This window comes from Lathyrus oleraceus, chromosome 1 (assembly GCF_024323335.1).
Source record: "Lathyrus oleraceus cultivar Zhongwan6 chromosome 1, CAAS_Psat_ZW6_1.0, whole genome shotgun sequence".
NCBI classification, from domain to species: Eukaryota; Viridiplantae; Streptophyta; class Magnoliopsida; order Fabales; family Fabaceae; genus Lathyrus; species Lathyrus oleraceus.
Window position 1 is genome coordinate 350,004,192 of NC_066579.1, and position 10,592 is coordinate 350,014,783.

Sequence of the window (10,592 nt, forward strand, 5' to 3'; positions counted from 1 at the left end):
TCAGATCAAATGCTCTCTTCATCCGTCTCTGATATAGTTGGCCATGGCATATAGCTGCTAGTCTCTTTTCCTCAACTACATCCAGGGTTTTAATCCGTAGGTTGATGGCTTCCTCAAGTCCTAGGATACAAGCTTCGTATTCGGCTTCATTGTTGGTGCAGGGAAAGGTTACTCTGGCACAAAATGGCATATGAACCCCCTCTGGCGTGATCAACACTGCACCAACTCCGTGACCATTGACGTTGACCGCCCCATCAAACATCATAATCCATTTGGATTCAGGGTTAGGGCCCACCTCCGGGATTGGTTCCTCGCAATCTTTCGATTTGAGAAACATGATGTCCTCATCAGGAAAGTCGAACCTCATAGGTTGGTAATCATCAATCGATTTCTCTGCAAGATAGTCTGACAGGACACTTCTTTTGATGGCTTTTTGTGAAGTGTATTGGATGTCATACTCTGTCAGTATCATTTGCCACCTAGCAACCCTTCCGGTAAGCGCTGGCTTTTCAAAAATATACTTGACTGGATCCATTTTTGATATCAATAGAGTCGTGTGAGTCAACATATACTGTCTTAGTCGGTGAGCAGCCCATGCCAAAGCGCAACAAGTTTTCTCGAGCAGTGAGTATCTTTGTTCACAGTCGGTGAACTTTTTGCTAAGGTAGTATATTGCGTGCTCTTTTCGACCTGACTCGTCATGCTGACCGAGCACACAACCCATTGACCTTTCTAACACAGTCAAGTACATGATCAACGGTCTTCCCTCTCGGCCTGTAGACTGGCCCCGATCTTGATCTCTTTCTTGTCGTCTTCGGTACCAATGTTGATGGTCTCAATCACCTCCTGATAAGGTGTAATAGCTCGGTCCTCCTGTTTCAACAACCTGGCTAACTCTTCAGGCAATTCACAATCTTCCTCAACCCCTTCTCCGGCTTGATAGATAGGATTGTCGAAGTCATACTTGGCCATAGCAGTGTCGTTAGTAGTGAGATCCGGGTGATAATGCTTTACTTTAGAACGAGATTTTTTTGGAAAGAAGAAAAAAACGAAAAAGAAACATTGCCATTTTTTGTGAAAGTAAAAATAATTGAAAGAAAGAGAATACAAAATTGTTTGCAAAAGCTGTCCTTTATTGATGATGAAAATAATTGCGAAATGCAAGTAAATGGATGGCCCTACAGATGAGTCATTACACCTTGGGCAAAGTGTAAGACTTTATTATGCATGTAAAAAGGTGTCATACCCCAATTTTGTCCGGGCATATTTAAATTTTCACATAATTGATTTCATTTTATTTTTGCATCATATGCATAGCATGACATACATTGCATCATGAATAACACCTAAAATGTCAGTCGGAACGAATGTATCTGAGAATACAGACAAATCGGTTGAATCGTTAAAATTTGAGGAAATAATGTATTTTCTTAAATAATATGTTTTGTACTGATAATTTTGGTGTGATTGATTTAATTTTCTGAACAAATTGATACTCGATTTCTATTTCTAATTAATTAGTAATCTTTGGTTAGATTTTCTTATGATTTTATTTTCTTAAATAAATAATAAGTAAAAAAAATATATCTATTTTTGTGCATTGGATTCTTGGCCAGCTAGCACCTAACACGTCTCACTCACAAAATCTCCCATAAAATCTTCACGCATATCTCGCCTCTCTCTCTCACTAGTACACGTTACAAAGAGAAAGAAAAAAGATTGACAAGGGGCCTCACCCACGGATTCGTTTCGGAACGTCTCTCTCCAACGAATTCTCAAAACCCTCACCTCACTCAAAACCCTCACCTCACTCTCAGAAATTTCCTCTCACAAAACCATCGCTACACCCTTCAATCACTCCACCTTCACTCAACAAACGCGCCTCCGCCACTATCAAATCGCAAAACCACCACTTCGCCCAAAAAACTGTTCACCAACCGAAACCCATTTAACTCAACGTAAACTACCATCTTCTTCAATTTTCATCCACCGCGACACCAAACCGACAAAACCCCTTTTTCAACCAATCTCCCAAACTACCATTTACCGGTGAAATCGCCTTCACAACCATCGGAAACAGCCTCTCAACCGCTAGATCTTCGCCAACCTCTGACACGATTTCTTCTCCACAACGCCGCAAAATCTTTCAACTTTCAACCGTTGTTGATTGAAGTGTTTTTCGACTCGCTTCGCCGGCAATAACCGCGAACTCGCTTTGTCATTGCCTTCAAACAACATCGCTGCTGGCATCACAACAACACAATCGGTTTTGTTTTTTTTGCAGATATGGTTCTGTTGGCTTTGATTTTTACAGTTGCTGATAATATCGGTTCAAAGACATCACAAGCTCGTCAAGCTGTCGACACTAACAAACGATTCCAAATTGCTGCTGCTATGACTTAATTCTACTACAGCTGTTATTATTACGGTAAATCGAGTTCTATGTGTTTGATTTCCATTTGATGAACATTCTGTGGGTTGTAGATAAAAGCTATAATTAGGAGTCGGTTCCGTTATACATGTTAAACACATGATCCTCATAACCGAAACCAACCCGTAATTCCTCCTGTTACACCCTTTTGTTATTACCTGAGTCTATAATGTAGTGTATTTTTGGGGGTCAGTTTGGATTTTGTTACGGTTTACTCTGTTTTTCATCCGGTCGACATTTTCGCTTCCGATTTGTTTCCGTTGTTTATTAGAGTTGATTATAGTATTCGCTCTGTTGTTTTGGTTTATTACATGGCTTTGCTCGTTTCAATTTCTTTACTGTGTTGCACTGTTTTTATTTTTTATATTTTTTGGGATTTAAAACATGTGTTTTAGGGTAAAAATGTGGATCTGAGTCATTAGAACAACATTATAAATAATCATAATTCATTCAATTTTCTACATTTGATTTAATGCTTCTATATCCATTTATGTTTCGGTAGGATCCTATTGTCATGCTGGCTATATGGTGTCTAAATCCATTTCGATTCTGTATACTTTTATGTCGAAGTATATTTCGGGGTGAGTGTACATTTGTGTCAATACTACAATAGCCCTGTATATAATCACAATTTGCGGTGATACACTTTGATACCATTTTATTATACATATTCAACGTATATCATGATTCTTGATTATGACTTGTTTTGGCTATATCACAAGGACTTGTTTTGTAGTGCCTGTGAAGTTTATAGTTGCTGTAGTATCTCGTTCATTTTCATTTGAATTGAGATTTGGTTATGAATACCAATGTGTTTATACACAACTTATGCGAGTGTCAGTTTGGATTGTATTTGGGAGGATATTTTAAGTGGGAACTGTATTAAAATTCTGCTCTTGAATTATTAGATTAGTTTGTGGTTGGATCACTATTGTTGGTGCAAATGAGTTGTTAGCCCACGACATTATCAGAATTCTATTAATCTCATGGATGGTTTACAACGACTTTCTCAAATGCATGTTGTTTTTTTATTGCTAAAATTTAAATTGGATTATTAATTGCCTAATGGATTTTATAGTGTATATATAAGTCTACTCTAATCATAAGGCATTGTTGTTAACGTGCAGTAAATAGGTAGTGTACATAACCATGGTGTTTTCTATGTGATTTCAATTCAATTATGATGAAGTTGGAATTTCGACTCACAAGTATGAGATTTTTGATGTGTTGAGCACATTGTGTCCACCTTGTTTTAGACACTTCTAAATCAAATTTGTGTTAATTAAATTGATTGATTAATTCAAAGTTTGTTTAAATTATTTGGTTGTGACGGTTGATTACCTTGGAAATTATAGTTAATCAAGTGATTTTGATTTGGGATTTTGATTGGGTTAATTAGGTAGTTTGTCTAAATGCTAATCAAATACCTTTGTCAATTAAATATTGATTAAATTACATTATCATGATCGCTTCCAATTCAAACCAATTTCAAAAAAGCACATACCACAATTCTCGATCCAAATATCGAGCCCATTTTTTAAAAACACCCTTGTAAGTCGATTGCTATTCGCATCGCCATCAACCTCACATAGCTTACTCTTGGGCTTCCTTACAATGAAACCTACTTGGTTATTGATTAATCGAGTAGATGAAATAATACACTAAAATAAAATTCATTTCACAAACTCAAATCATTTTTCAAACCATTCAACTTCAAAAGGATTTTCTCTTTCAAACATAAACCTTGGGATGAAAAGGAGAATAGTAAGCTTCCGCTTCACTATCTCTCGACTATTCGAATAATTGGCGTACGCCATATTGCTCGGATTGTCGTCATTCATTTAAAACCCTAAAAATTCTATAAAATTAAAATCACTCCTCCAAATTATTTATTAATTCTAAAAGGCTTATTTTTAATAATAATCAATCTTTGAATGAAAAGGAGAATAGTGAGCATCCGCTTCATTATCTCTCGATTATTCGAATAATTGGCGTACGCCATATTGCTCGGATTTTCGTCATTCAATTAAAAACCTTAAAAAACTCTATAAAATTAAAATTATTTTCTCAAATTAATTACAAATCCTAAAAGCATTATTTAAATTAATTTTGAATGAAAAGGAGAATAGTAAGCTTCCGCTTTATTATCTCTCGATTATTCGAATAATTGGCGTACGCCATATTGCTCGAATTTTTGTCATTTAATTAAAAACCTTAAAAAACTCTAAAATTAAAATCATTTTCCCAATTTAATTATTCTAAAAGTCTCTATTTTAAATAATTAATCTTCAAATGAAAAGGAGATTAATGAGCATCCGCTCCATTATCTCTCGATTATTCGAATAATTGGCGTACGCCATATTGCTCGAATTTTTGTCATTTAATTAAAACCCTAAAATCCATAAAATTAAAATCATTTCCCCAATTTAATTATTCTAGAAATCTCTATTTTAATAATTAATCTTTAAATGAAAAGGAGATTAATGAGCATCCGCTTTATTATCTCTCGATTATTCGAATAATTGGCGTACGCCATATTGCTCGAGTCTTCGTCATCAAATTAAAACACAATCGAATAAATTCAAACTATTTTCACAAATCACATACAAACATCTCAAACAAATCAAACCTAACTTCTCGCCCCCGTGCGATTGAAACCAAACAAAACACCCAAACACATCAATTCAACTCGTCACCCCCGCGTGACCAAAACCCTTTTCAAAAGAACACTGTCAATCCTTTCTAATGCGCACAACAAACCAGTGCTTAAGCCTCCTCCGAGAGTAGACAAGCCAAGCGTTTAGCCGTTAGAACGCCGACCTACACAGTCGTTCATCAAAACAAAAACACACCAAAACCGTAGTTGCCCGAACTACGAATGCTCTGATTTCCTTATTGCACTATAAGGATACGTAGGAAGAAGATTGCTGTATCTTCGCGAGCACACTAATAAAAAACCTCCCTTTTCCCATTTTGAGGTCTTCATCCATCTCTATTAAATATTTAATTACTCGAAGAAAGCGAATAACAGTCAATTAACATTCAAATAGCGAATTAGACTAAAAGGTTCCCGTTGAGTACAACGGACGTGAGGGGTGCTAATACCTTCCCCTTGCGTAATCGACTCCCGAACCCGAATATGGTTGCGACGACCATTATTCTATTTTCTAAAGGTTTTATCAATATTTTCCTATTCCTTCATTGGGATAAATAAAGTTCGGTGGCGACTCTGTTCGAACATAATTTTTCCGCGACCATCGCGAGGAATCGTATTTTTTGAGATGCGACAGATGGCGACTCTGCTGGGGACATTGCTCCATGCTAGAGAGAGTTAGGCCTAATTTAGTTCAAATTGCTATGAATGTTAAAACATTGTTTTCTTCCTTATTACTTCTTTATATCTTGCTGTATTATTTATGCTATTATGTTGGGTGATCTATGGTTTCTGACACATGTTGTGAGATAAGCTTCGTACCCGAGCTTTGAGAAGAACTTAGAACCCGGAGTTATGTAGTATTGAACCGAGGGGTGTACACCTCATTGGGACAATACGAGAACTCCGCCTAGAGTAGATCTGTTCAGAATTTCCATCATAATATGGCTAGCCCATTATTACGAGGAAACGTTGAACATGGTCCATGACTCTAGGAACCTCGCCTTAAACCGAAGTCCGTCTTCATGATTGGCGATTGTGTAGTATTGAACCGAAGGGTCTACACCCTGTTCGAACAATACGAGGATCCCACTTAGAATAGATTGATTCATAACTCTCATCACGATGTGGTTAGCCCATTATTGCGATGGGATGCTTAACACAATCCATGACTCTAAGTTCTGTCTTGAAAAAGGAACAACCTTAGGAGCCATCCTTTGTGTGTGGGTAGAGAACATAGAACCTCTGTATGTGGTGTATGATACCCATGTTATCCTGGATCCTAACTATACCTGAATTACATTTCCTTTGCATACCTAAATACAAAATTTCATGCATTCTCATCTCATCAGCATGAATTGCATATCATTTTCATAAATAAAAAAACTCATCCCATCCTTTGTCCATAACCCGCAGTTGAATTCCCGACACTCGTATCGGACTTGAAGTAGTTCTTGAAAGATTATGGATCCGTTGGAGCAAAGTCACATTGCTTTGAGAGGAGATGTGGACTCAATAAAAAACCAGGTAGACCAACTTGTAGAGGCTATGATAGCTTTAGCAAAGAGGGAGGACAACATTCAGCAGACTGCAGTTATTGAGAATGTAGTTCCGCCTCCAGTAAATGATCTTACCCAACCTCGGCCTGTGCAAACCCCAGTTAATAACTCGGTTGTACAAAAACGTTATATTGTTCGAGATAAGGGTTCCTCATATCATGATGATGTTGAGTATCATAGCTTTGCATTCTCTGTGCCAGATTCCCATGGGACAAGCCTTGTGGTTAATACTGAACAACCACAAGATGATGAGATTGCTAAAAGATGTTGCATGCTAGAGAAAAGACTCAAGGCCATAGAAGGACAAAATACTATTGAACAGAGTGCCTTAGACATGTGTTTGGTACCTGGCCTAGTTATACCCCCAAAATTCAAAGTACCAGAATTTGAAAAATACAAAGGGGATAGCTGTCCAAAGCACCATTTGGTGATGTTTTGCCATAAAATGACTTCTTATGCCCATAATGATAAGTTAATGATTCACTGTTTTCAGGACAGTTTGACCGGGGCATCATTGAGTTGGTATATGAAGTTAGAAAGGAGTCACATTCACTCATGGTTGGACCTAGCTAACTCCTTCTTGAAGCAGTACAAATACAATTTGGACATGGCTCCCGATCGCATGTAGTTGAAAGCCTTATATAAGGAGAGCAACGAATCCTTCAGAGGGTATGCCCAAAGATGGAGAGAATTAGCAGGTCGCGTTGAACCACCACTCTTAGACAAAGAAGTTATGGAATTATTCAGGGATACCTTACAAAGTCCTTACTTTGAAAGGATGATTAGCAGTGCAGCATCAGACTTCGCTCACTTGGTGTCAATCGGAGAACGTATCGAGTGCAGCCTCAAAAGTGGAAAAATCCAATGCGCCTCAAATAGCCAGAGTATGGAGAGTGAATTTATTCCTAGTTCCCAAAAGGAAGAGGAGCTTGAAATTAACGCAGTCTGGGAAGCTCCACAAGCTTCACACCAGACAACATTTTCTCCACATGGTCAATATCCTACAACTCAAGGACCTCCTCAATATCAACGATGGATTCCACCTCAGCAGCCGTACAAACGACATAACACTCCACATCAGCAACGCCAACATGCTCAACAAAGGCCAAGGAAGCCAGAGAGACATATTGATCCGCTTTCAATGCCATACAGTCAAGTACTTCCATATTTGATTAAGAGGGGATTGATAGTGCCAAAGGAGCTAAAACCAGTAAGTCCTCCATACCCGCCAGGCTTTGACGCCAATGCTCGATGTGACTTCCATGCTGGGGCACATGGGCATTCAACTGAAGATTGCAAGGTGCTCAAGAGTAAGGTACAAACCCTTCTTGATTCCAAGATGTTCTCATTTGCGCCTCGAAGCTTGCAAAACAGTAATACTGCTTCGCCTAGCTGTGCGAGTCCATCAGTCCAAACGGTGGAGGAGATTTCCGAGAATAGGTCTGAAGATGATTATCATACTAGTCTCGATGAGGAGAAATACCACTACTCTGAAGAAGGCTAGCCCAGTAGTTAACCAGGCACGAGAGAGATTCCTCTGCACTGGCAACCATTTGGCTACTCCTCGCATTTCATATGTATTTTTCTTTGCATGTTAAGTACTTATCTGCTTTCAAGTATTGTTGATTTCCTTAAATGGTAATATTAATGAAATGATTATGCATGTTTTGAACGAATCCTTTCGTATTCACTCATTTTTTCCATTGATATAAAAAAAAAATTAAAAAAAAAAATTCTCCCATTCACTTATCAAACTGTTGTTTTAGCAAAGATTGAAGGGAGAATGACGAAAACGAAATACCCATAATTGCTGATTGTATGCTTTCGGATAAAACCTTGCTGATGATGTACATGCATTGTTTCAAATCCCCAAACACTGGAGAGATAAGGAGTTAATCCCTAGTCAACCACTTCGAGCCTAGAAGTAGGAGTTTCTTTCAGATTTACAAACCCTTACATTTATCCCGGGGTAGGGTAGTGTTTAGTTAATGTAACTACACATTTGGATTACAAGATAAAATATCTCATCTGTGGATCAACTACATGTCATTCTTTGCACACTTCCTGAAGTGTCAAAGGAACCTTGAAGTATCCCAAGATCGATGTCGGTCGTTCTTCAATGACCAATGACTTGGCAGTCATGATCTTCCAAAAAATCAAAGAAAGAGCCCGCTAAGTCGAACACCCAAAAAGGAGACTTAGGCAAAAATTAGGGCAATCCCAGTGGACTAAAAGCTTCAAAAAGCGGTTCAGGCAAAAGTTAGGGATCAAAGCAAAAATCAAAAGAGGTCATGAAAAACCTTAACAAAATAAAACAAGATTCAGTGACCACCATGTCAAGAATCAAAGGGTCACCAACATTCATGAAAAGCGAAATAAGGTGGCTGCCATTTCAGGAGACCTCGGATCACCATCTTTATCCTTACACCTTCAAAAAGACAAATGTGTATGTTGAATTAACTGAGCGTAGGATTGGAGATCATCTTGAAGAAGGGGTGGGTTAAAACAAAATTTGAGCCTTACATCTTTTGTTTCAATAACCATGAACCAGGCCACGTTACAACCCTGAAAAGACCTAATTGAGGTAGGGTTTATTCTGAAAGCATACTACAACAAGGTTGCATAAACTGACTCCTAAATATTTGCTAAATCACCTGTATTGGTATCATACTTTCACCGTATCTTTCACACATTAGCTAAATCAACAATGTGTTTGAACTAATGGTTCATTCGTCACACACTATCACTATCACTTCAATACATGATTTTTTCAAACCTGCATGAATATCGCATTAAAATTACCATTTATTGAATGAACAATTTTAACTGCAAGTAAGTACTTGACATCAAGGAGCTTCAAAGAAGCAATCAGAAAAGAATTTGATCATTCGTCAAAGCTGACCCAAATCAAGACTACTTCCTAACCCTATGGATCAAGGGCATAGCATCCAATGACTATGAATTGGTCAGTCAAAAAAAATCCCTAAGCATCAGTGGATCAAGGAGTCAAATTATTACAACATACTCAGTCAATCTGGGGCACGCCTTTCAAAATCTCAATTAGGGGCAAAACATTACGAGACTCACACACTGGGGAAAAATTTGGTTCAGTCCACGGTATAATCATTCCCAGGGTTTCCTTTCAAAGGCGAATTCCTTCAAAGACCCTACAGGTTGGGGCCGACAAGTCGCAAAGAGCCTTAGGGCATAGCAAGAGCACAATCATCATGCATTGATTACGTCGCTATGCTCATTAAATCATCTACAAGGCATATCAGGCAAAGAAGTTAAGGTTCTCTCAAGAACAAACACAAAATCTATCAACAAAGGATCAAACTTGGGGCACCAAGAGCATCCATATCTATCATTCAATCATCACATCTTCAAAAGATCGAGTGTCGGGAAGTCAAAACCTTTCAAAAACCAATGTCCAATTCGTATTGGCGATCACAAAAAAAGTCCAATCCATATTGGCAACTACCAAAAATAAAAGTCCACTTTGTTGGCATCTCCAAAACCAAAGTCCAATCCATATTGGCAAACCACTGAAAGTCCACTCTGCTGGCATCTTCATAAATTCAAATCCAATCAACATTGGTACCCAGAAAGTCTCACCTGCAAAAGGGAGATCAATCCAAAAATAACCAATATTCATCTTGCATTACCACATGCATTGCATACAATAAACACACATGACTTTCCTTCCAAATAAGGAAGTTGCATATCAAAAATCTCCTACACAAAAATGAGAAATTTTCATTAACATGCATCATATGCATACACAACATCATAATTCTTTCCCATCAACCCTTTGATGGACATAACTTGATCTTTCTTTTTTTTTCATCAGCCCTCTGATGATGATCATCCTTTCCACCAATCCTTTGGTGATGCCACTCCATAGTGAGGTTTCTTTTCCACCAACCCTTTGGTGACGACATCCTTTAGT